At 45.1% G+C, this 26,096-nt stretch overlaps 1 protein-coding gene and 1 long non-coding RNA gene across 2 annotated transcripts in view; one reads left to right on the top strand and one right to left on the bottom strand.

Moving 5' to 3' along the window:
- LOC105519198 (SLIT-ROBO Rho GTPase-activating protein 3-like) overlaps positions 1-26,096 on the top strand; it is a gene marked incomplete at its 3' end in the record, with an annotated part of 146,402 nt that overhangs the window by 10,501 nt on the left and 109,805 nt on the right. The gene's annotated exons all lie outside the window — the stretch shown is intronic.
- On the bottom strand, positions 18,910-21,882 carry LOC105519049. The gene is made up of 5 exons (XR_001002915.1): positions 21,788-21,882; positions 21,288-21,402; positions 20,220-21,038; positions 19,436-19,584; positions 18,910-19,325 (listed from the first exon to the last, which is right to left on the bottom strand). It is a non-coding gene; the product is annotated as an uncharacterized LOC105519049 (long non-coding RNA).

The following is a 26,096-nucleotide window of genomic DNA, read 5'->3' as shown; positions in this document are numbered from 1 at the left end:
TCCCAAGTAGCTGGGATTACAGGTGCCAGCCACTATGCCCAGCTAATTTTTGTATTTTTAGTAGAGACGGGGTTTCACCATATTGGCCAGGCTGGTTTAGAACTCCTGACCTCAAGTGATCCTTCCACCTTGGCCTCCCAAAATGCTGGGATTATAGGTGTGAGCCACTGTGCCCAGCCTCACATCTTTATTCTGCTGGAGGTGACAGAAATAAGTATAAGTCAATTTGGGGTTTCCCTTCCTTTTCCTCCAGGGTTATGCCCCAAGATCCAGAGGGATTTAGGCAGTACCAAGACCCTTGTGGGGACATCTGTTGTGGTTTATCGTCAATCTACTTCGGCAGCTACTGTGACATCCTCCTTCTTATTGAATCTTCGGTGATTGGTCTGTGTCAGCAATCCTTCTTTGTTCCCTCATGTGTCCCCTTCTCCTTGGCTCCTTCCATGCAATTTGCAGGCAACAGAGGCCATTCTGCTGCTCACACACCACGCTGGGCCATGAGGGACCCTGTACATTTGTCTCAGGCCTATCTTGGCCATACTCAGCACTTGCTTTTCCCCTGGTGCCTCCCTAGGGCTCTGCCTGGGGAAGGGATCTGGCTTCTCTCCTCTCTTAGATTCTGTGAATCTGTTTGGTGGTTCCCTCGTCACCTCCCTCCCTGCGCTTGTTTGGGATGAGTTGGGCAGGGTGCAGATTTTTTTCTTATAGATATTATAGATCCTTGTACCTACATACACTTTTCTTTACTGCTTTACTCTCCACTTTAGTCTAGGAAATCTTTACCCATGTGCTCGTGTGGTGGGGTGGGGAACAAGGGTGATATCCTGGCTTTGTCATCAGACATCCTCTCAAAGCTGTTTTCCATAAATCTCACGTTCTTTCTCTCTTCCCTAAGGACTTTTGAAAAAAAGCCAATAATTGACTCTTTTTCTGTATTATCCCTGAAGCAATGAACACAGAATGCCCTCCCTGACTGAGGAGGGGCCAAGGGGGTCAAGAAAATTTGGAGAAAAATGTTCAATATTTCAAAGTATTAACTACTGTGAATTTCCTTCCTTCTCCATCTCCTCCATCCTGGCCTAGCCTGCCATTACCTCCTGCTGGGACGAGTGCAACCCAAAGTTTCTCAGGGTCTCCTGACTCAGAGCTTCTCACCCACAGTCAACATTTTGGGCTGGATCATTTGTCATTGAAGTTGCAGTTCTGTATAATGTAGATGTTTAGCAGCATTCCTGACCTGTACCCGCTAGATGCCAGTAGCATCCCCGCTCCTAGTTGTGACAATAAAAAATGTCTCCAGACATAGCCAAATGTCCCCTGGGGACAAAATCACCCCTAGTTGAGAACTACAGTTCTAAGTGGTCTCCCTGCTTCTTCTCTTGTCCCATAGTCTACTCTCCCCACAGCAGCCAGCAGTAATCTGTATATTGTTTAAATCTGGCCATGTCACTTCCCTGTTTAAAACCCTCCAGTAGCATTTCATTGTATGAGACTAGAATCCAAGCCCCTCAACTGAACTTACAACGTCCTGCTTTGTTCACCTCTTTTCCTCCTCTGGTCACTCTCCCCTTGTCATTCTATCCAGCCATGCTGGCCTGTACTGGTTTCTGGACTTCTCCAAGCTTGTACTTGCTTTGGGCCTTTGCACTTAGATTTTCCCTCTTTCTGGAATGCTTTTGCCTTGGATTGCCACTTGACTGGCTCCTTCTTGGTATTCTGCTTTGAGGTTGCATGCCACCTGCACACTGACCCATCTTAAGTAGCCAAACAGCAACTCTCTAGTGGATCAGCTGAGCTGAATTCTTAGCAGAGCACTAAAAGCTATATGATATTTTTCATGCTTTCTTTGTTTCTTCTCTTCACTAGGACTGAAACTCAATAAGAGCATTAGTTTCTCTTGTTCATTAGTGTTTTTTGGTACCTAGAACACAATGTAGGATGTTTAGCAGCATTCCTGACCTGTACCTACTAGATGCCAGTAGCATCCCCACTCTCAGTGGTGACAATCAATGTCTCCAGACAGCCAAATGTCCCCTGGGGGCGATGGGGTGCCAATGGTCAATTTCTGTTGAATGAATGAATGATTATAGGTGTTCTTATGATGGACTTTGCATACAAGAACACATAGATATTATGTTTTGGGGAACATACTGAAGCAGATCCAGTCTTTCCCCAAATCCTGATTGAGAGGTAATTCAGGAAGATAAAAAATCCAGAGATGGGATAGTTGTATCCATGCAGAGCCACCCAACGATGACTTAGAAGGAAGTGAAGTGAATAGGTGGCTGATTGTAGGAATACTGCAGGGTATCTGGCATATATTCTATTAATCGAGTTCCTAGTATGTGTCTGAGATGGGGACACAAAAATAGTTTCATAGTTTTAGGAAACTTATGAGTCTTATCAAAGATAAGAATGGGAACTATATTTCACCAATTTTTGTGTCCCCGTTTCAGACACATAGTTTTATGAAAAAACAGTGTTAATCCCTTCTTTCACTGCTATAAAGAAATACCTGAGACTGGGTAATTTATAAAGAAAAGAGGTTTAATTGGCTCACAGTTCCGCAGGCTGTACAGGAAGCATGATGCTGGCATCTACTCGGGTTCTGGGGAGGCTTCAGGAAACTTATAATCATGGCAGAAGGTGAAGGGGAAGCAGGCACATCTTATATGGCAGGAGTAGGAAGAAGAGTTGGGGGAAGGTGCCACACACTTTTAAACAACCAGATCTCCTAAGAACTCACTCACCATCATGAGAACAGCACCAAAGGGATGGTGCCAAACCATTCATGAAGGATCCGTCCCCGTGATCCAGTCACCTCCCACCAGGCCCCACCTCCAACACTGGGGATTACAATTTGACATGAGATTTGGGTGGGGACACAGATCCAAACTGTATCAGACAGTTATAGAAATAGGTTAATAAATTATGACACAGTGGAGTAAGTACTGGGACAGTGGTGGAACCAGGTACTGTGGAAACTTAGAATGAAATTATAGCTTTACCTGGGAGAGCTGGAGAAATTCTTATAGAAGAAGAATCTTTTGAGCAGGATCTTGAAGGATGAATAGAAGCTCTCCAGGTGGTGAAACGCATTACCTGAAGAGAAGACAGCATGTGCAAAGGTATGGGGGTCACAAAGGGGTCAGGATACTTGAGAAATGGTGAGGAGTTTGAAGTGGCTAAAATTCTGAGTAGGTGGAATGGAGTGGTGGTGGGAGATGAGGCTGGAAAGGAGAAGAGCTTGAAGTTCCTGTCTGATCATCAGATCCTGTAAGTCTTTGACCTTGAAGATGGTATGGATGAAAGTCTTATTTATTTGTTGTGGTAAAATACACAAACACAAAATTTACCATCTTTCCTATTTTTAATTGTGTGGCTCAGTGGTATTAAATGCATTCACATTAAATACCACCCATCTTCATAACTTTTTTCATCTTGTGAAATGCAACTCTGTACCTATTAAACAGTAGCTCCTCAGTTCCTCCTCATCCCAACCCCTGGTAGCCACCATGCTACCCTTTGTGTGAATTTGACTATTCTAAGGAAAATATAAGAATCTAGAAGCCCTTACCTGAAATAACCACTATAAACATTCAATGTATTTCCTTCCAGACTTCACGTCTCTATCAATCAAATTTGTTTTATATCTGTATATAATAAACAGGGGATCATAGATCTTTAATGCAGTTATAAAAATGAAGCTGATAGGAAAATAATCATAGGTCTATAGGCTGAGGGCTTGAAATAGACAGAGTATGGCCTAAAAATAAACAGTTTGTCAAGTAAGAACATCAATATGCGTGACCTCCCACGTCCATTTTGATGGTCCTTTAGGGAGGGGACACCACTCTTTTGTGGCGTCTGGCTTGTGTTGGCCACTTCTGTCTCAGGTCTTTGTGATTTGGGTAAAACTAGGGAGAACTGAGCTCGCTCATCAAGAACTTCCCCCACTGCCACATTTGGCCTAGCCACTTTCAGCTAGAATTTCCCCCTTCCCATCCCTGACAGTCTCACTTCCCTGTTGGTCCTAGGCAGCAGTTACTGCCTTGGCAACAAGTGCTAAAGGGAGAAGCTTGTCTAGGGCAAAGGATTCATCCTCAGCAGCTGGAGACCCTCCCTGCTGGTACCTGTTCCCTGGTCTACCTTTCCTTTCCTCGTTGTTGCTCTCTGCTGGATTTCCTGACCCTTGTGATACTTTTTGGATTCCGGATTGCTTGTCTGCCCCTCGCAGAGGTAGCCTGCCATCCCCTTGCTTCTGATTACTGGTGAGAGCATTTTCAAAATACAGTTAATGTAGATCAGTAAGTTTTCCAGCCATTTGTCAAATAGAAAGGCCTGGATTTCTGTAGGCGGGTAGAGTTCTCACTGAGAGGTTCAAGTTTGGCAGGATGAGACAGTTCCTTAGGGGACGCTCTATGGCTTATAGTGCCTTAAGAGGGCCAGGGAAATGATATGAGAAGACTCTTACCAAGGAAACATCTCAGCCACCTTCAGGGACGCGAAAGAATGGATGTCATGTCTATGATTTAATTTGTACTAAAGAATGTGAACTGGCCAAGCAACATGGCTGTTCTCCAACTCAGCGTCTCGGTAGGACACTTCCAAGCAGAGTTGGCAGTCACAATGTCTTTACTTTGATCAGTGGCCTCTCCAGACAGGATGTTTTGGATCTCTTAAAGATCTATTACCTTGGGGAAACTGAGGCAGAACAACAGTCATTCTCTGGCTTCTAACATCTTACAGTTGATTACTCCTTGACCTCTTGCTCTGACCATCTGGACCCTTGATCATTTGCCTGGTTGTGGTTGTTTGAATTTATTTATCCTGTGACCCTCAGCTAATCTAGGGCTCCATCCTTGGCCTGATCCTCCAGGTTCAGGCCCCACCCTGAGCATCTCTGTCTTGCTGGATCTTGTACTTGGCATAATATCACCATTGAAATTCTGCTCCAAAAATGGCAGAGGCTCTACTGCTGTCTGCCAGAAACATAGAATTATGTTACTGGGAATTGTGTGAAAGAAATGCTGAGAATGTGGTGGGCCAGTTCACATAGATTTCGTTTAACAAATATTTATTGAACTTCTACTATGTTTCCTGCCCGCATAGACTTTATAATTCTGTGGGGAAGACAAAGGATAATTTGTAGTTACAAAAGTGTTGAGTGTTATGGAAGGAGTGGTGCAGCGTGCATGGGGGAATCTATAGCAAATGGATCTAAAGGGCTGAAAATGCTGTGGGTGATTTTCTGATACTGATTTGTAAAGCTGAATTGTATTGGCTAAGCTTACCTCACCATCATTATTTCCTGAGCTCTTTAGGATCTAGATAGAACCATTTTTCCATTTAGAGAAGGGTCAGAAGTCATCAAAATATTTAAGGGGTCAGAAAGATCAGTGCTTCTAGGAGAAACACACAACTCCAGGTGTAAAAGATAAAAGTGGTTCCAGAAAGGGGATTTTATAATAGCTCTATTCAGGATGGTAAATACCATCATGGGATAAGTGCTTTTAAGGTGAAATTAAAGCCAGGGATCAGCTGAAGAAGATTGAAACCCACCTTCACTGGATAGAATTAAGCTAAAGTCACAGAGGTAGATGAGACAAGAAAGTGGAATGTAATGTGGAAGGAGGCAGCTGTGATGCCCTGGGTGGAGTCACCCAGACCTGGGTTCAATCATGGCTCACGGTGAATCAGCTGAATGACCTTGGATGAGAAGTCATTAACTTTTCTGAGTTCCAGTTTCCTCATGTGAAAGAGGGACATAATAACACTTCACTGTGTGTGTGTGTAATTAATTGAAATAACATAAGTCAGAATTTCCAGCACAGGGCTTGGCACACAGTAGCATTAATTAAACACTGGAAATGTTGGCTAAGCCAGTAAGTGGGGCACCAGCATTCAGAGTCCTGAACAGTGATTCTGAGCCAACAGGTGAAGCCATTGGTAAGTGCACCTGGTTGGGAAGGAGAGTAAGGTGGGGCAGTACTAAAAGACATCAGGAGACATGGAGTTGCCAGCATGGGTAGCTGGGAAAAGAAAATACTAGTAAGTTGTGGACAAGCATGACACTTTCTTTGCCTGCTATGTGTGTGTTTCTCCCACTGTGGTTCCTGGACCACCTGCAGCAGAATCACCTTGGAGGAACTTGTAACAAATTCAAGGAGCTTGAATTCTAGGAACCATCCCAGACCTATTGACTCAGAATCTCTATTGGGGTGTCGTGGGTGGACCCTAGGAATCTGCATTTTTCAAGTGCCCCAGATTTCATCAACTTAACGTTCTTGGCCCTGGTCTATAGTAAACTCACCAGTTTGGCTGTGTATCTTTTTTTCTGAAGGCAAAAGAACATTTAATAATTAAGTAGACTATTGCTGAGTGAGGTGGGAAAAACAACACCCAAAGTGTGTGTGTGTGTGTATGGGTATGTCTGTGTGTGTGTGTGTATTATAGTTAAAAAATAAAAACCCTGTGTCCTTACATATTTAGATATGTATGAAAAGCATCTTTGGTTTTTGACAACTGGTAATGAGGTTTACCCTTGGGGACGAGGGATGGAACAGGGTGGTAGTGTCAGTGGACAGTGGAAAGAAGACCTTTTAATCTTTATACTGTTCAATTTTGATTGGCTTCTGGAAAAAATGAGCGTGTGTTCCTTTTCTGATTTAAAATTCCACAAAGTTGACAATAAGTAAGGACTTTGTTGGCAAAATTCCCGCTAGAGAGGATGCTCAGACATCAGCTGAACTGTAAAGGAAAGAAAGTGACACCTGCAAGAGCTATTTAAATTATACTGAACTTATTGTGGTGCTCATTATGTAGTGTAAGGATGGTTGCCGAAATGAAATGTAATATTTTACTGAATTATTCCCCCACATAGTGAGGAAAGTGTTTTTCCATACTCTTTCAGAACTTTGAAAGATGAGAGGAGTGGAAAAGTTCAGCTTAACCTTTTAATTTACCGAGTTTCAGTCAGGAGGCATCATGATGCTGTGGCCAGAGTCTGGGGTTTAGACTCATAAGACCCGACTTTCCATCTCTGATCTGTCTTTTGAGCGAGTCACATCTGCATTCTTCATTCTGCATCTTGGCTTCCTCATCTGTGAAATGAGGGCGTTATCTACCTTAAAGGGTAGTTACTGTGAGGATCAAATGAGGTGGTGTGTGAGAAAGTAAACTCTCGAGTGCTGCAGAAATGTTCATTATTTCTATTTTTTGTCCCACTCCTACCCTGGACATGCTGCTATTACAGTGGGGTTGTTTATGTGTCTGTCTCTCTGTGAGCTCATTGAATGCAGAAGCCTTGTTTTATTCATTCCCGAATTCTTGTGCTTAGGGTCTGCCACACAGGAGGCATTCAAACAACTTCTGGAATAGCTATCAAGGAGAAAAAAATACACACACAGTTCGGTGTAGGCCTATAAAAATATTAAGATAGTCTTCCAGAAAACATTATCTTCCATTTCTATTTAAAGGAATTAAAAAAATTTATCCAAATCCACAACAGAAATTATATTGCTAGGAGAAAATAAAGAACTTCATTAAGGAAAATTTAATTGCCCAGTTTTCTAAAGAGACAGAACCGCATCCCTCCGTTCTCATTACGGCCAAATGGGTGACAGCCGTTTCCAAGGGGGGCAAGATGAATGACAAGGGATTGTGAGAAGGCAAATCCTGATACTCCTGGAGAAAAGTCTCCCAAGAAACGGGAATGCACCCCCGGATCACCAGTAACACTATTGTTTGTCAGAGCTGTGGAAGAAGCCGTCTCTTAGCTCCTTGGACAAAAGCCCTTTTTGGCTTCCACCCCAGACCTTGGCGGATAAACCACAAAGTCCCTATTTCCCCTGGAAGTGGGAAAACTTCCAGTGGCTTGACAAAACTGGAAGGATTATCTGAGATTCAATTTGGGGGGCTGTGGTACCTCCAAGACCCCGATAATTATCATCTGAATGGGCAGGGGGAGAATTGAAGCCAAATCTAGTAACAGATCCCTGGGGTAGACCTGCAGTTAGAAGACAGGGGACTGATCTCAGCTTTGGCCCCTTTTCATGTCCTGCTACAAATTTGCACTTTTTTCTTTTCTTTTCTTTTTTCTTTTTTTTTTGAGATAGGGTCTCACTCAGGCTGGAATGCAGTGGCGCCATCATAATTCACTGCAGCCTTGAACTGCTCAAGCAATCCTGCCTCAGACTCCTGTGTAGCTGGGACTATAGGTGCATGCCACCATGGCTGGCTAATTTAAAAAAAAAAATTTGTAGAGACAGGGTCTTGTTATTTTGCCCAGGCTGTCTTAAACTCCTAGGCACAAGGGATCCTCCTGCCTTATCCGTCCAAAGTGCTGTGATTAAAGGCATGAGCCACTGCGCCTGCCCAAATCCACACTTTCTTTTTCCCTCTCCCACACCAGTTCCCAAGCACAGACCAGCCAGATAGCACCATTAGATGTGTTCATAACTGTTTGAAGATGTGTTGATTCTGGCATGGAGGTACCATTGTCACCCTAGGTGAAGTCTCCAGTGGCATGCCAAAAGGCTGTCTCCTGTTCAGTGTTTTAATTACTTGGATAAGGATGTGAGCTTGCTCATCCAGTTTGAGAATGTCAGGAAACCAAGGAAGGCAGGCTTAGTAATTGGGAACACATTTGTTAGTATCAAACTGACCAGGGTTGGCAACCTATTTGCCACTTTCTAGCCGTGTGACTTTGGGCAAGTGTTTTCATCTTGTTTTATTCATTCCCGAATTCTTGTGCTTAGGGTCTGCCACACAGGAGGCATTCAAACAACTTCTGGAATAGCTATCAAGGAGAAGCTATTTCCTTGAGCCTCACTGTCATCATTTGTAATAATAATAATCCAACCTCAAACAGTTATTGAGCAGGTTAAATGAGATAATGTGTGTAAAACCCTTAGCACAGTGCCTGGCACTCAGTCAATGTCACCGATTGTTATTAGTAAATCACAACTGTTAAGAGCTGCACTGCAGGCTCTGGAGTCTGGGTTTAAATTCTAGTGCTGCCAGTTATTGGTTGTGAATAAGTTGCTTAACTTCTCTGAGGCTCAGCTTCTTCCTCTGTGAAATAAGGACAATAATACTTACCTTGGGCATTGCTGTAAACAAAGCATTCAGGCCAGAATAGACACATAGCAGATACTAATAAACCAAGGTTACCATTCAGAGAAAGAGTGAATCCTGTGGCAGAGAGAACCAGGAAGCAGAGCGCTTAGCAGGAGGGGATGGGGTATTGACTCTAAAAATGCAAAGTTTAATAGTATCTTTAAGAGAAAAACCACCCACTCATTGAAAGAAGCTAAACTTTTTTAGATCTTGAGCCCTGAGAAGAATTTCTCCTATAAATAGATAGAAATATGAATGGGGTAGGGACCAACTGGTATTTGGTTAGGATGCCAGACCTCAGGCCCTGACTCCATCCTGTCCCTTGTCCTGTGGCTTTTGGCCCCTCCCCAAGAGATTCTATTGAGATACGTGTGACAGAGGCTGCTGGCTAGGAAATGAAATCTTATCTCAAAGCTGTGGCTGAATGCAGAATTCTGGTGAGCTGTCTTCCACGTGGAGAATGCCTTTGACCTAGGGAGGTTGCCATGCAGGACTCCGTCCAGGCCCATACCCGAATCTCAGCTCTATTGCTCCAGGGTAGAGGAAGCTGATCTGGAGTGTGTCAGCCTTGGGAGAGAGCTGGAGTATCCAACCCCTTTCCTATAGGGACCAGCTAGATGACTGCTCCTGCTTCTCTCCCCGATGTGACCAGGCCTATCCAGCCACAGAAAGAAGAATGTCAAAAGTCTGGACCCACCCAGACTGAACCTTTGAGCTTCTTAGAAGTACAGTATCTGGGAAGTTTGGTCCATCACTGTATCTTAGAACCTAGCTAGTCCATAATATTACCTTTCCTTCCAGTGGGTGGACTACTATGCCCTTAATAATAACGCTGATCTGGGGAGGAGTAAGTAGAGCTGACCTTTAGCTTGCTAGGTGTCAACATCACCCTCCCTCTTCAACCTTGTTGATCTTTCTTCTGTTGCCCCCAAGAACTTAACAGCCAAACCTATGAGCAACTCAGGGTGTGGCTGTTAGCTGTCTCCTACTGCAGAAGAAATCAAGGAAGTCCAGGCTGCCTCCCCAGCACCCCTCCATAGAGTGCCTGCCATGCAACCAGGAGTTGGTTAGTGTAGCCCCCAAGGATTTAAGAAGGCCTCGTTAGCTTCCCTCCTCTTCTCTGGATGTTTGAAGCAGTTTAGGACTCAATAGGAGAAAAATTCAACTTATTTTTTTTCTAGACCAACCCTGAGCACCAGTCAAGAAGTGGTCTGTCTATGCATTTGCCAGCATTGGCCAGCGGTGCATTTAGTTGAGATGCACAACAAAATTGGGCAACTTCATTTAAATATCCGCATTTCTGACCCTTTACAACCAAATCGGATGATCTGGTGGCACTGGGTACCTATTCCTATGTAGTAACCAATCAGCCAGAGCTGACTGGCAGCTCCCTTTTTTAGACAAGGTATGTGCTCTTGAGCCCCTACCCCTCCCTGTCCCAGAAGCTCTTGGGTCTCCACAACCCCCTTTTCTTACACCCACTGCTGCTGTCATTGGCCTAACCTGCCTGGTTTCTACATGTGTTTGAGTTTGCCACCTTTGGATTAGGCCAAGAAGTTATGCTTTATTTTTTGTCTCAAACTGTGATCATCAGATTTGGTTGTACAATGAGAATTACATGACAGCGTAACAAGCCATCCAATGTCTGTGATGGAAAACCACCTCCAACTTACCATCATCCTTTCAAACTTCACCATGGAGACTCCCTGTCATTACTTCCAATAAAACCTTTGTCATCTCCTTAAGGATGAGTTTGAAGTTCTACTGAAGGGCAGGATGTTCTCCCCCAACAAGAAGTGCTGCTGTATTTGTCTCTGATTGTCCCCCAACCCCTGAGAGAAATGGAGGGAGGGGCATTCAGGTGCTAGAGGCCACTGAAGACCCAGTGATGCGTTAGATGGTGTCCTTAGTCATTCCTATCATAGCCACCGTAATGCATTTTCAATAGTTAAAAACACCACAATGTAGTTGGATAATTTTAACACCAAAGCACAATTCACAAGAAGCAATTCTGCCCAAACAGTGTGGTCCAAGGACTTTGCATTGGACTGGGAAGCCAAACAGATCTAGGACTGAATCCCAACACTGTCACTTACTAATTGCTTGACCGTGGGCAAGGCATCTCCCCTCTCCATGCCTCAGTTTCTTCCTCTTCCAAATGGGCACCACATTGGACTCTTGCAAGGATTAAATGACATAACCCATGCTTACCCAATGTCTGGAATGTGGGCCACACTCTAAATGCTCTCTGTTATTACTCTTACCCAGATTTTGAGGAGTTGATTCAATCCAAGAGTGAAATTTAGAACATTCATGGCAGAACGGATGGCTTGCAGGCAAAGTTAGACCCACTAGCGTGTTTTATTTGGCCTTTGCAGCATTTACAAAAATGAATTCATCATTTCCAACATTTAAAAATCAAGAGAGTTAAAAAAAATCAGGGGAGTTCATGTAAAAATCCAGACTCCTGGCAGCTCTTAGAAAATGAGAAGATCTAGGAACACTGGGCCCTCGTTCTCAGAGGCAAAAATGGGCTGTTCCCTTCCAATGGGACAGGGGCTCGGACTTGTGCCAGTGCCCACCTGGCCCACTTCACTCATTTCTGTTGCCTGCTTGGCTCTTGCAGGCATGTGAGCTTTTTTTTGATCTGGAGGAACGGATCAACCTTGAGCCAATCCTCCGTAAATATCATTTCCTGCAGATGGGGTTTGGAGAAGGTGAACAGCAGGCTGCATTTCCTGGCAGGGGCCCATGGTGCCATCTGTGTTATCGATGAAATGCAGAGCCATCAGCTTCAACAATTTGAGAGGCAGAGATGGGGTCATGGTCCTCTGAAAAGCATCTGAGAAATTAACAGATTTGTAGCTGTGAATGGATGGCCACCTCATCACCCCATACAGGTGGGCTGAAATTTAATGAGGAAAAAGTGTAAAGTCTTGCCCTTATGTCTGAAAACCAGGCTGGCCAAGTACAGACTGGGGAGAGATGTGCTTAGCAGCAGCACTTGTAAAAAAGACTTAAGGTTCTCGCTGACAATGAGTTTTGGTATGAGTCACTGTGAGGCAGTTGCCAAAAAACCTAATCTGATTCTGGGCTGCGTTTATAGAAGTCTAGTGTCTGGAAGACCTTTCTAACAATTAGAGCTGTCTTGAAGGAACAGGCAGGCAGTCTCCTAAGCCTTGATCTCCCAGGCGTTGGAGGTGCTCGAGGCTGGGTGATGAATCCCTGGAAGAGATTGTCAGAGTGGGGATTTAGGCATCAGAGGGAGATTTGTTCTAGGTGACTTAGAAGGTCTCTGCCAATCCTGACGTTCTCTGCTTTCTGCAGCCCAGTAGAGGAAAATAATTTCCGTAACAAAAGTAAAACTCTTTCTGATAGAGGGAAGCAGGACTCCCCGAAGAGGCTCAAAATGGAAATGTAAACTTCCAGTTCTTACCAAGTAATGTGGGCAAAAGATATCACTGCCCCTACCCCACCCCTGACCCCCTGCCTTATTTCTCAGAGATGGGGGGTTGGGGGTGTGGGGCAGGATCTGCTCTGCACATTACTGGTTATTTTTTTTAAAGCTGAACTTTTATGCAGAGCTTGCAGACTGACGGCACATGGGCCAGATTCAGCCTCAGGTATGTTTTATTTGGCCTGTACTGTGTCTTTTAAAAATGTGAGCTAGATGCCAACTTGTAAAAATGAGGAGATCTTGTATAAACTGTGGACTTCCCAGCACCTTTTGAAAAAGCCAGAAGGTCTGGCAGTGCTGGGCTCGTGTTCTGGGGATGAGCACCGATTGCCCTTCTGTGGCAGGACTTGAGCGCTCCCTTGGTCGTGGTCCCAAACTCCCTACCTGGTCTACATCACCTGTTCCCCCGAACTGCCTGGCCCCAATACGTATTGGAGTTTGCCATCTCTGGTGTCATGGCTTGTTTTAAAGGCCCTGCACTGTTGTGACCCTTAAGGTGCCATTGTGGACTCTGCTTGGTCATCCCCTAGCAGAGGGGTGGGCAGCTGGGAGTCCACGGGGGGATGGGGTTGGGGTAGAGGGAGTGGGAGCATAAATGCTTTTATAGCTGCTTTTAAAAAGTACCTGTGGCTCATATGCAGTCAGCCTCCAATTCTTTCATCTCAGTAAACACCCCCAGCTGTTCTATTGCATGGCTCCAAGGCCCCCAGTGGTTTTCCTTATAATGTCCCAAGTCTTCATCTTGGTAACTTCCACACTGTGGGCCTGTTCTGGAGCTGTGCAGGACAGTGGCTTCCTCTTCCTCAGCAAAGCCTGCTAGATATTTGCAGACAGTAGTCTCCTCTCTCCTGGAAGCTGCTGACCATCCTTGCCCTGAGAAGACGGTGTTGGGTGCAGAGAGACCAGATGGATTTCCTGGAGGTGGTTGAAACAGAGCTGCTTTCAGGTTGGTCCTGAGCTGGGCAGTTTCTTCTTGGAAGCCCTCAGTGTCACATGAAGCACTGTCCCCTCCAAAGGTCCCTCACTCCAGGCTCAGAACATCTCTGTCATCTGCTGGGGAGAGACAGACAACTGAATCTTTTTATGAAGTTTGGGGACTTGGTGGTGGAAACTGTAGGCACTTACCCCAGAAGCAGGAATCTTCGACTGTTAGCTCTGATCTATTGGCTGCTACGAGTTGACGGGAGTGAGGCCTGTCTGAAGACCTCTTGGTTGCCCTGCTCTGCAATAGAATTAGCTAGACTTCCACCCTGTTTGAGTCTGTCTCTCTGCTTTTTGGTTCTCGGGCTGAAATTGTCCATCCTGGACCTTCACAACCTATAGGACACCCTCCGACACCACTTCTCTGCACAGCCAGCCCCTCCCTGTGTGGTTCCACAGGCTTCTCACTTAGGAGATGCCCTGCTGTTCTGAGTTATTTCTAGTGTAGACATAGGGGTTTGTCTGGCCGTCCATGGTACAGCCATCTGGTGGCAGTTTCATGTTTTCACTGTGGTTGCCTCAGTGTATTCTTTTATTGAGTCATCCTTTGAGTTTCCCTTTTACTTTTCCCTTATCTCTCTTTTTAAGGACTTGCCCTTTCTTGGGGCCTTTCTCCCACAGATATGAAGGTATTTGTGAATTGTGGCACTTTTGGGAAGGTGGTATTTCTTGGGAATACCACCCCGCCAATCATGGGGCAGGGTACCCCATGATTCCTCGACCTTTGGAAGATGCTGGAGTCTGCATGGGGGAGAAGATGGGCAGGCACCCTCTGACCTACCTGAACAGGGTTAAGTGTGCAGGGTGGAGGAGGGGCGTGTGGTGTTCCCACACATCCATCTGCCTTCACACTTTCCTCCCTCTATCCCCTTGTCCACACCACTTGTAAATGGCATGACATTTCAACATGAATGTCATGGCTCCTACCTAGTTTGGGGTCCTGACCGGCTCAGCCTTCCCTGGGGGCTTCCAGAGGTCTGAGTCAGAAACAGCCAAGTCTTGTGTCTAAATGAGTTGTTCTATTAACTTGGCTTGGGTAGCACTCGGTGACGAAACCTGACTGTTGCTGTAGGTATCATGTGGAAGGGTTGCAGATGTGGTGTATGCATGTGTCTGTTGCAAGCGTGGGTGGAGAGGAGGGTCAGGCCTTTTCTGCAGGGGCACCTGTTTTCCTTCAGAGCCCCGTGGCTTGTGAAATGGCGTTGCACAAGGAAACGATCTATCTGGAGCCGATTCCACTCCTGTGTAGTGTGGGGAGCTAATCAAAACTTTGAGAGGAGAAGTGCCTGTCTTCCATCCAGAAGCAAGATTAATTGATGTTCTTTAATGGAAACAAATCGAATCTCACAGCAACCCTTCCCATTAACCTTACAGTCATGCACTTTTCTATGAAGGCTGGGATGGTTCTTCAGAATCAGCAGGTTCTTGGAAACAGTTGATGCCTTGAAGCTATTTGTGTCTGTCCTCATAACGGCTGGTGGGAAATGGGGAGAAAATGCCTTTGGAACATCTGATGAGTGGCTGGAATGAAGGGATGATTCTTGTTTGCCTTGTGGCTTGCACGGCACACTCATGTTGCACTGGATTTGATCTTCCTAGCAACCCCGTGATGCAGGTGGAGTTGGATTGAGTATCTTTAATTTACAGATGAGGAACTCCTCCTGACTTTGGAGCACCAGTCCCTCAAGATGTCTGCTGAGTAAAGGGCTCTGTGTTCAAATAAGTGTATAAAACATTCTACTGCATCCCCTTCTTAAAGATTCATAGCTCACTTCTATGTATTAAAGGCTCTGATAAGTCCTGTAGAAAAAAAATCTATTTAATTCATTATTTCCTGAACTCATTAACCTATGTACTTTTTTTTTTTTTTTTACAGTGTAATTATAGGCATCTTCTAGACCTACTGACATGTCCTGTAAAAACCAAATAATAAATATTTTAGGCTTTGTGGGCCATATGGTCTTTGTTGTAACCAATCAGCCATCCCTTTGTAGTGCAAAAACATCCACAGACAATAGAGAAATAAGTGGATGTGGCTATGTTCCAATAACACTTTATTTCCAAACATAGGCTGTGGGCCAGATTTGACTCATGGGCTATAGTTTGCTGACCTCTGTTCTGGAAAAGCATCCTGTGGTGTATCTTTTTGGGAGATGGTGCTTTAAGCGTCCCGTGAATCCCACACAAGGACTGTACTCTCAGACCCTAGCACAGGTGGCATGGTGGCAATGTCTTGCGGAGTGTGGCTCAGAGGCTGAATGTCTTGCTCAGGGTATGTGACTGCTAAGTGCTGTCACAGAGATGTCACCCAGGCTGTTGACCATAAAATCGATTTATTTTTCATTGTTCTCTTCTCTTTTGGAGTACAAGAAAGGGAAGGGGCAAAATGCTCCTGGGAAGGGAGCAAAATGCTCTGTGTGTCTGCTATGTAGAATCACAGTGATATGCATGCTAGGTGCATGTGGATGTTTGTGCACAAGTTGGTATCAGTGTGACCATGATATTTGTGTTATGAAGCACAAATATGGTTGATGGGCAAGTTTATCCAGTTAGAGGCCTTTGTTTCAAAGCACTTAACAGAAGATGCTAAAAAGAAGATTCAAAGTGCAATTTGAATTGAGCTCTGTGGTGACAAATCATTAATAGATTCAGCAACGTACAAGAGTTTACTGAATACCTAACATGTTCCCTTGCTTTAATCAGAACTTTGAATTGTAAGCAACAGAAATCAGCTGAAGCTGGTGGTGGTAGAAATACACAGATTTTGTTATAAAGATACAGGGTATTTTGTGGAATCCAGGTGGGGAAATGCAGTTGGCGCCAGGCTGGCCTGGGACCAGGAAGGGGGTGCAGGGAGCCCTGGTTTGTTCCAGGAATCAGTAGTACACTTCCTCTCATTTTGTCTTCTTACTGCACATCTGCTTCATCCTTCCTTCTCAGGAAGTCAGTCATTTCTAGTACTTGAACTATATGACAGGTACACAGTGGTTGCCCATAGCTCCGAACTGTGTGTTTCAGGTGGAGGTAAACACATGGAAAGACTGTTGGCTGTCTTGCTCACTCATATTCTCTCTCTCATTTGTCTGTGATGCCTCCTCCCCAACTCTGAAGGGCTCAGCCTAGGCCATTCCTGAACCAGTCACTGTGGCCAGTGGGATGGGATTGACAAAGAGATCTAGGTCAGCCGGACCCTACTCCTGTGGATGGGGCAGGCGATTTCCAAAGGAGAGAGGCCTACTGCAGTCCTGCCCTGGCCAGGCGCTGAGCAGGCACAAAGTTAAGAAGAATCCTTTGATCCCCTGACATTTATAAATGAGTTGGGAAATAAAACCAATACATAGTAATAATGACAATGTCACATGTGCTAAGTTGTTTCCTTAGACAGTGGAGAAAATACTAGTATAAATAAGGCGCTAGTTTGGCTGTATAGATGTTGAGCACCAAAAGATGGAGTCAGGAGAGGGAGTGTGGGCTGACCTTGTCAGGAAGGGCTGGCTTTCTGCAGCACAGAGACATTCTCTGAGGGTGGGTGGGAAGCAGAGTTCTGACTGGGAGATCAGCATGGACAAAGCCAGAATTGTAATGTAAATGCAGCCTGGGTGGGAGCATTAAACTGGAAGGCTCTTTACCAAGAGAAGGGAAATAACTTTATTTAAAAATTTTTTTCATATTAAAATTTTTCTTTAAAAGATAGGGTCTCGCTCTGTTGCCCAGGCTGGAGTATGTTGGTGCCCTCATAGCTCACTACAGCCTTGAACCCCAAGGTTCAAGCATTCCTCCTGTCTCAGCCTCCTGAGTAGCTGGGACTACAGGCGTGCACCACCACCAAGCCTGGCTAACTTTTAAAAATGTTTTTGTAGAGACAGGGTCTTGCTCTGCTGCCCAGGTTGGTCTCAAATACCTGGCCTCAAGTGATACTCCTGCCTCAGCCTCCCAAAGTGCTGGAATGACAAGCATGAGCGTGCCTGGCCGGAGATAACTTTAGAAAGCAGTGGGAAATGTGTTGAGGGAAAGCAGGAAGCTTTGCCGAAGACCCAGTCCCCAGTGGTCTCTTAATTGTAGCAGGAGGGGCTGGAAGCTGGAACTGCTATTCCTGGGGGGAAGGGGCAGTGCTGGGGAAAGACCCTCAGCTCTACACAGGCAAGAGGAAGTCCAGGCTGGCAGATGGATGTCCTGGCCAAGGGGCTGGGACACTCAGGAATAAGACTCAGGCACTGGGGACTAAGGCAGATGCTGTCACCAGCGGGGTGGGACAGAAGTGGGACCTGAGAGGATGGGAGGTGGGATCTGCCCTGGGCTGTAAGGCAGCAACAGGACTAGCAATGGGGATGGAGTTGCTTTGCCTTTCCTCAAGCCACCCTCTTCCCTGTCCTCTCATTAAAACTTTCCTGTGTGTGTCCCATTTGCTTGGGACCTCAAGGCCAATGACGAGCTAATCATCTAGGGAGCCAGTGATCAATGTGGCTTTAGGTGCTACCCAATTTTAGTGGCATTTGCATTGGGACAGATGCCTTAAATGCCTTGATCGAAAAGAATGACAGTGCCTGGGATTTTGGGACAAAGACACTAAGCCCAATGTCAAGGATCCCATCTGTGTCCCTTTGTGGAGAGTACTCTTGTTTGGGGATATGATGATCAAACAAGATGCCTGCTGTCCAGCAGCATGGGAGCTGAGCCCTGAGCCTGAAACTTTTGGAGCAGCAGCTGTTGGGCCATTGCATGACAATCTGGGCAGCATCTTTAGGGAGGAAAGAGCAGGCAGCAGAGGCACCATCTGAGGACCCAGGAGCTGCAGAGGAGGCTTCATCTTGATGTTTGCAGCCTCTCCTGGAGGTAGGTGGACTACATGCAGGACTTTGAATGATCTGGATATGAATTCTTTTTAAAAATTGCTTTAATTGATGCATAAAAATTGTATGTTTATGGGGTACCTGTGGTATTCTGATACATGCATACAATATGGAGTGATCAAATCAGGATATTTAGAATTCCTATCGCGTCAAACATTTATAATTTCTTTGTGCTGGGAACATTTGAAATCTTCTCTCCTAGCTAGTACGAAATAGCCAATATCTTGTTTTGAACCATAGTCACCTTACTGTGCTATTGAACACTAGAATTTATTCCTTCTAGCTAAATATATGTTTGTACCCATTAACCAACGTCTCTTCCTCCCCGCCCCACCCTACCCTTCCCGGCCTCTGGTAATGATCAATCTAACTTCTGCCTTCATGAGATCAACACTTTTAGCTCCCACATATGAGAGAGAACATGTAATATTTATCTTTTTGTGCCTGGCTTATTTCACTTAACATAATGACCTCCAGTTCCATCCATGTTGCTGCAGATGGCAGGATTTCATTCTTTTTTTTTTTTTTTTGAGACAGAGTCTCACTCTGTCACCCAGGCTGGAGTGCAGTAGCGTCATCTCTGCTCACTGCAAGCTCCCCCTCCTGGGTTCACACTATTCTCCTGCCTCAACCTCAAGAGTAGCTGGGACTACAGGCACCCACCACCATGCCCAGCTAATTTTTTTGTGTGTTTTTAATAGAGATGGGGTTTCACTGTGTTAGCCAGGATGGTCTTGATCTCCTGACCTCGTGATCAGCCTGCCTCAGCCTCCCAAAGTGTTGGGATTACAGGCGTGAGCCACTGCCTCCAGCCAGGATTTCATTCTTTTTAAATGGCTGGATAGTATTCCATTCTGTAGATATGAGTTCTTGATCTTCTGCTTCCTCATGGGGCGAAGTTACTCAAGCCCCCTCATCTGTAAATAGGGGTGATAACCTGCGTGCCTGTTCCTGCCACATGTTATGTCTTAGTACATACCTGATTACACTGAACCTGAAGAATCACAGAATATGTCCTAACTCTCACCTGATGCAGGAATCCTCGACAACCATGAGGCTTCTGATTGGAACTTCCTGTAGTAAGGGGCTGCCCCCCTCAGAAACCAGACTATTTGCTTTGTTGGAAAGGCTTGCTAGAAAGGTCTTTCTTGAGTGGAACTGCAAGATGCCTCTCTCCTTTGGAACAATACAGACTAAGTCTAAGCTGGCTGCCTCATGGTAACACTTTCATCATTTGAAGACAGCTTTTGGGCAGGCATGATGGTTCACAGCTGTGATCCCAGCACTTTAGGAGGCCTAGGTGGGAGGACCACTTGAGGCCAGGAATTCGAGACTGCCTAGGGAACACAATGAGATCCTGTCTCTATTTGAAAAAAATAAAATTAAAATAAGATAAAATAGGCTCGATCACGCCTGTAATCCCAACACTTTGGGAGGCTGAGGTGGGTGGATAACCTGAGGGTCAGGAGTTTGAGACCAGCCTTGCCAACATGGTGAAACCCCATCTCTACTAAAAATACAAAAATTAGCCAGGTGTGGTGGTTCACACCTGTATTCCCAGCTACTAGGGAGGCTGAGGTGGGAGGATCACTTGAACCCGGGAGGCTGAGGTTGCAGTGAGCCAAGCAGAGATTACAACACTGTACTCCAGCCTGGGCAACAGAGTGAGACTCCATCTCAAAAAATAAATAAATAAAAATAATAAAATAAATAATAAAAAGTAAAGTTGAAACATAAAAAATTAAATAAAATGGAATAAAATAAAGACAGCTTTCATGTACTTCTAAATCAGGGGTGGGAAATAGTTCAGCCTGAGGTGCCAACTGTGCTGGATTGCAGTGACGGCTGGCGGGCTGTGTCGAGGAGTATTCTGAGGCTGTGTCAGGGTCAGCAGGAGACTGTCAGATCTGCCCTGGGCTTGGGGCTGGGCATGGTGTATATGAACAGTGTATTTATTTTCTCTGCTAAGCACTCATGCTTAGATTCTGCAATCATGCTTCAGGTGACTTATGCCCTCACTCTCTGGTCTCTTTTTCTGGCCACACTTCAGCTTATCAACATTTAAAAAGCCATCTGGCTGCCATCTCTTCTCCCTAATTCGTTTCTAGGGTGGATTTGACCAATCTGGTTGGGCCAGCTGTGGTCTCTCCTAGAGCATTGTTTCCTGCAATATCTTCCCAAATAGAGGAGGACCGTTTTTGGATCTGCAGTCTGCTAATAAACCTTCCAAACTATTAACGAGTCTCTTAAAATCTGGAGCCCAAGCTAAGCACTGTCTTTCAGAAGTACTCTCAATGATTCGGAGGCTAGCAGGACTAATAATACATCCCTTGATCCTGTTAATGGGGCTTAAAGGTTGTGTTAGCTTTTTCCCTGTGTTTGTAAAGCTGAAGCTGTAGTGCAACCCCTGCTTGGGATGGCGACGGCAGGAGAGTCAGATCCAGTGGGGGCAAGATCTCCTCCTGTCCCCTCCCTGCCTCCGTGACTCTTGGTGGCTTGGGGGGTCTGGGGCCTGCAGGGGTGATGTGTGGCCCCACCGAGGTCCAAAGGCCACAAGTCTTATTCTGTCACAATGAAGCTGTCTGCCCTAAAGGTCCCTGGATCACTGTCAGTCTTGATGCTGGAGCAACCTGAAAAAAATAAGGACAATATAGATATTTTCTCGTAAACCTAATGGCACATAATTCAAGACCTGCTCTTTATTATTCAAATTGTGGTCTTCACTTCCTGTGTGTGGTGTGGTGTGTGTGTATGTATGTGTCAGAAATTATCCTTTCTTAAACAATTGAGATAGTTCTTCTCCCTGCCCCGAATACCCTTTGAAAAGTTGGCCACCCTCTGTAGACCCCCTTCATTTTACAGGGAGGAGGCAGTTTTACCAGGCTGTGAAAGCTGGTCTAAAAACCACAGCCTTGTCCAAGGTGAGGCCCATCAGAACTCGACATGCCCCCTTGGAGGGTCTTGAAGAAGCAATCTGGCATCTCAATGAGGCCCCTGTGGCACAGGATTGGGTCATAGGTGACTTTATTAGTAGTTAAAGTAGTTAAATTTCTCACAGCCCAATTTATTGGAAAGGTAGCAATGTTTTCATTTAGACCCTAGGGCTGGGGTATAATTTAAGGAGAGTGGATTTTGATTTAGGAACTCGATTAACGAGTGCCAGCCTTGTCAATTTTTTTTTTATTGTGTCGAAAAGCACATCACATAAAATTTACTATCTTAACCATTTTAAATGCATAGTTCAGTGACGTTAAGTACATTCATAATGTTATGCAACTGTCACCACCATCCATCTCCAGAACACTTTTCATCTTGTAGGACTGGAACTGCACCCGGTGAAGAGGAACTCCCCGTTCTTCCCCCATTCCCTGGCAATCACCAGTCTACTTTCTGCCTCTGTGATTTTGGCTCCTCTAGGCATCTCATGTGAGCAGACTCATACAATATTTGTCCTCTGTGTCTGGTGTACTTTAGTTAGCATAATGCTTCAGGGTTCATCCGTGTTGTGGCGTGTGTCAGAATTCGCTTCCTTTTTAAGGCGGAATAATATCTCATTGTATGAGCATACGCCACATCGTGTTCATCCACTCCTCTGGGGATGGATACTTGGGTGGCATCTGTGGTTTAGCTCATGTGCTGTGGTCTTGTCAATTTGTAGCCATGACTCGCGAAAGTGACTTAGCCCCTCCGTACCTCAGTTTTCCTCATCCATTACATCGAACCTGTCCTCTGCGTAGGGCTGAAGTAAGAATCGTTTGTGACAGTGCATAACTGCAACAGTCCATCGAGTTGAAGTTATTTCTGAGAGCATTCGGCTAGCATTTCTCAGGGTATCTGCTCTGTGGCCATTGGGCTTTGCCTGCCTGGAGTGTAGGAGGAAGGTGGGAGAGGGTTCAGAAAAGCGATACGGAGATGACCGGGATGGGGCTGCTCCATGGGGTGTTTCGGGTGGGGCAGTTCTTCACTGTGGGGACTGTCCCTTATATTGCAGATGCTTAGTACCTTGACCCCTGCCCATTAAATGCTGGTAGTACTCTCTCCAGTCATTGTATTGACTTAAACATACGCCCATATTTTTGTATTCCCCTTGAGGGGATGGTCCTGCCTCCAGGTGAGAGGCAGGGCCTGAGTGTTTTAGAAGGGTCTGTGGAAGTAAGAAGATGAAGCACAGAAGAGGGAAAGCATAAGAGAATGACCTGGTGGGCTGATACATCTGCAGAGTGCATTTTAACAGTTGGTGCTCAGGCCCTCTGAGTGTTTGTATTAGTCACGGTCCTCCAGATAGAACCAATTGGAAAGTATATATACACACATGTGTGTATGTGTATGTATGTATATGCATATCCATCTGTGTGTCTATCTATCTGAGGGGATTTATTAGGGGGATTGGCTCACATGATAATGGAGGTTGGGAAGTCCCATACTAGGCCATCTACAAGCTAGAGATCCAGGGAATCCAGGAGCGTTGGCCAATCTAAGTCTGAAAGTCTCAGAACCAGAGAAGCCAATGGTGCAGCTTTCAGTCTGAGGCCAAAGGCCTGAAAACTGAGGGGAGGCCGCTGGTTCAAGTCCTAGAGTCCAAAGGCTGGGGGACCTGGAGTTCTGATGTCTAAGGGCAGGAGAAGAAGGATGTCCCAGCTCCAGGAAAGAGAGAAAAGCAATGTGCCTTTCCTCTGCCTTTATGTTCTATTCAGGGCTTCAGCTGACTGGCTAGTGCCACCCTACACTGGTGATCTTCCTTACTCGGTCCGCTGATTCACATGCCAATCTCTTCCAGAAGCACCCTCACAGACAGACCTAGGAATAATGCTTTGCCAAAAATCTGGGTGTCCCTGCTTCCAGTGAAGTTGATACCTAAAATGAAGCATCAGCATTGAGCAGAGAGGAGCTTGGGTCACAGGAGGACCACAGCTCTGGGAGGGAGGCAGCCATCTGTGTTCAAATGCCAAGCTTCCTCCTAACTAGCGAGGGAGTCTTGAGAAAATCTTCTTCTGCCTCTGGGCCCTATCTATAAAGTGAGAGCTTTGAAAAGGTGGTCATTTTCAACTCTGTGGCTCCAGGATTTGAAGGCCAAACAGCATAGATTTCAGTGGGCCGAAAGTAAGGACTGCTCACCTTTGGGATTGGGTGGAAAAAGGTAAAATCTAACAAGGATGCTGGAGTGGGAAGAGCTGACCTGCTGAAATTGCATCCTAGATCTTCTCATTCTCTTTCTTTTGATTGTTTGTTGAAATACAGTTCATTTTTTGAATATGTAAAATAGACATACAGTATCATATTCAAAACATAAAAGGTATTATAAGTAGAGTAAAAAGTAAATTTCCGCCCCCACCACTTAGCTTTCCTTCCTCACAGGCCACCTCACTTTATCCTCCTAGGAATACTGGACTCTCATTTTCTTTGAACCAGGACTCAGAAGATTGTTTGAAATGCAGCTTGGTTGTTGTGCCTTTAACTTTCTGGTCTGAAGGGTGAGAAATTTGATCCTCCTGTAGTGTGTGGTTAGTTTCCTACAATGAATTTTCCTTATTAGTCATAGTTTCTTTTTGCAACTCTTGGATAGAGATACAGCCTTTTTCATCTCTCTTTTTATTCCTCTTACCCTCAAATTCCTGGTCCTTCATCTGAATCAAAGGATGCCATAAGCACAGATCAAAACTGAGATAGGACATCTGTATGCCTTCCAGCTTCTCCATCCATGGATTTCAGAGGGGCTCATTTTACATAATTGTCTATTTCGATGATTTCTAAAATGGTTTCATAGCTTCATATTTTATTTTGTCTTGGAGTTTAACTTAGTCCTGCAAGTAACTGCTTTGCTCCTCATCTGGTGTTTAAAAGTTTTTGCTCAGTGACTGGGAAGCACTATTGGATGTTAACAGTAAACTGAGGGAGGAACCCTGGACTCAGAGGCAGAAAGCCTGGGTTTGTGCAAAGCAAGCTTCTTTTTTACTGTGTGACCTTCGGTAAGCTCCTTGGGCTTTCTGAATATCTGCTTCCTCATCTGTAAATGAGGATTATGCTACCTGCCCCATATGACTGTTTCTATTGTTAAATAAGGCAATGAATATGAGTATTCCTTGCAAACTGTTAAGGGTCTTGCAATTATAATTATTGTAATTCCTTCAGAAAATATTTATTAAGCTTCTGTTGTGTTCCGGTTACCAGTGATCCAGTGGGAAATGAGCTTATGTTCTTGTGTGTGTGTGTGTGTGTTGGAGGTGGGTAGGGGTGATAGAAGACAGGGAGACTGTCAATAAAAGGGTTAAGTAACAAATAGGACCCATTCAGATAATGGTAACCATTACAAATAAAACAGAGCAATGAAATAGAGATTGAGTGGAGGGGAATGGTTCCTGATAAGAAATCAGGAAACGTCTGTAAGCTGACATTGAACGGTCATGTGAAAAGCAGGTAAAGAGAATTCAGGCCAGGGAAGCAGCAAGTGCAAAGGCCCTGGGGTGGGAACAACAAGCTTAGGGAATTGGAAAAGAGAAAGGGCGGAGGAAATGGCAAGAAAGTATGTGCATCAGAAATGAACTGAGAACAAGGCAGAGACTGTCACAAGAAGAGGTGGGAGAGGTTGGCCAGGTCATGGTCATGGAGGGCCTTGTGGGCCCTGTTAAGAGTTCGTATTTTATTCTATGTGCAGTTGGAGATTTTAACAGGGAGGTCATGGGACCAATTTTCTGGTTTAGAAAGATCTCTCCTCCTAGAGTGTGGAGAACAGCTTGTTAGGCAAGGGGAAGAGTGAAACCAGCTGGGGGCTATTGCAGTAGCCTAGGCAAGGGAAAATGCCTGCACACCAGAAACAGCATGGATGAAACCACTCTTGGGGTTTGTGGCATGAAGCTCAGGGAGCTGCTTTCGTATGAAAAGGGCAGTCTTCTGGTGTAAAGGAGGATGCCTTCCGTTTTCCCTTTGCTCTTCTAGTTTCTTGCTCTTAGGAGTATAGAGGGAGTTGAGGAAGTGGGCAGGGGCAAATGTTGATTTTTTTTTTTTTTTTTCGGATGATGCAGGTTTTGGACTGCAGGTGCCTATGATGAATCAACAAGCATTTATTGACTGGAGGAAGGTTTTTATAGGCCTTTGGTTTCTACTTCAGACCAGTCTTTCTCTGGACAAACTGGGCATCCTCCCAGAAACCCAACAGGGAATAGACTCCATTATTTGTATCTCCAGTGTGCACAGGAGCAGCAGTGATCCCAGAGAGGGCCACCTGTATGGCTATGTAGGTTGTCCCCTACACAAGGGCACCAGGTTGAGAAGTGGGGCTCCAAATCCAGTTGAAGTTCTTCTCTCCAAGCAATTTGCCCGGGCATGGAGCTACATCAGCAGGGGAAAATGGGAGTCTTTTCCAATGGGCTCCAAGACACCATCTGGGCTGGCAGTAACTCTTCCCAGGCCCTGCAGATTTCTGCTTTGTGGCCTGGTTTCCTGGGAAGCTCTGTCTTCACCTACTTTATTCCAGTCAGTCAACATTTATTTTAGCAAATATTTATTGAGTAGCTACTATATGCCAAGCAGTGGATTTATACTGATGAACAGGAAGACACGCATCCTGCCCTCATTAATTTACAGTGTAGTGGAAGTCATTCCAGCTTTCTTTCTTTCTTTCTTTCTTTCTTTCTTTCTTTCTTTCTTTCTTTCTTTCTTTCTTTCTTTCTTTCTTTCTTTCTTTCTTTCTT

The sequence above is a fragment of the Colobus angolensis genome, unplaced genomic scaffold (genome assembly GCF_000951035.1).
Source record: "Colobus angolensis palliatus isolate OR3802 unplaced genomic scaffold, Cang.pa_1.0 Scaffold34, whole genome shotgun sequence".
Lineage (NCBI taxonomy): Eukaryota > Metazoa > Chordata > Mammalia > Primates > Cercopithecidae > Colobus > Colobus angolensis.
This window is presented reverse-complemented; position numbering and strand designations above follow the sequence as displayed.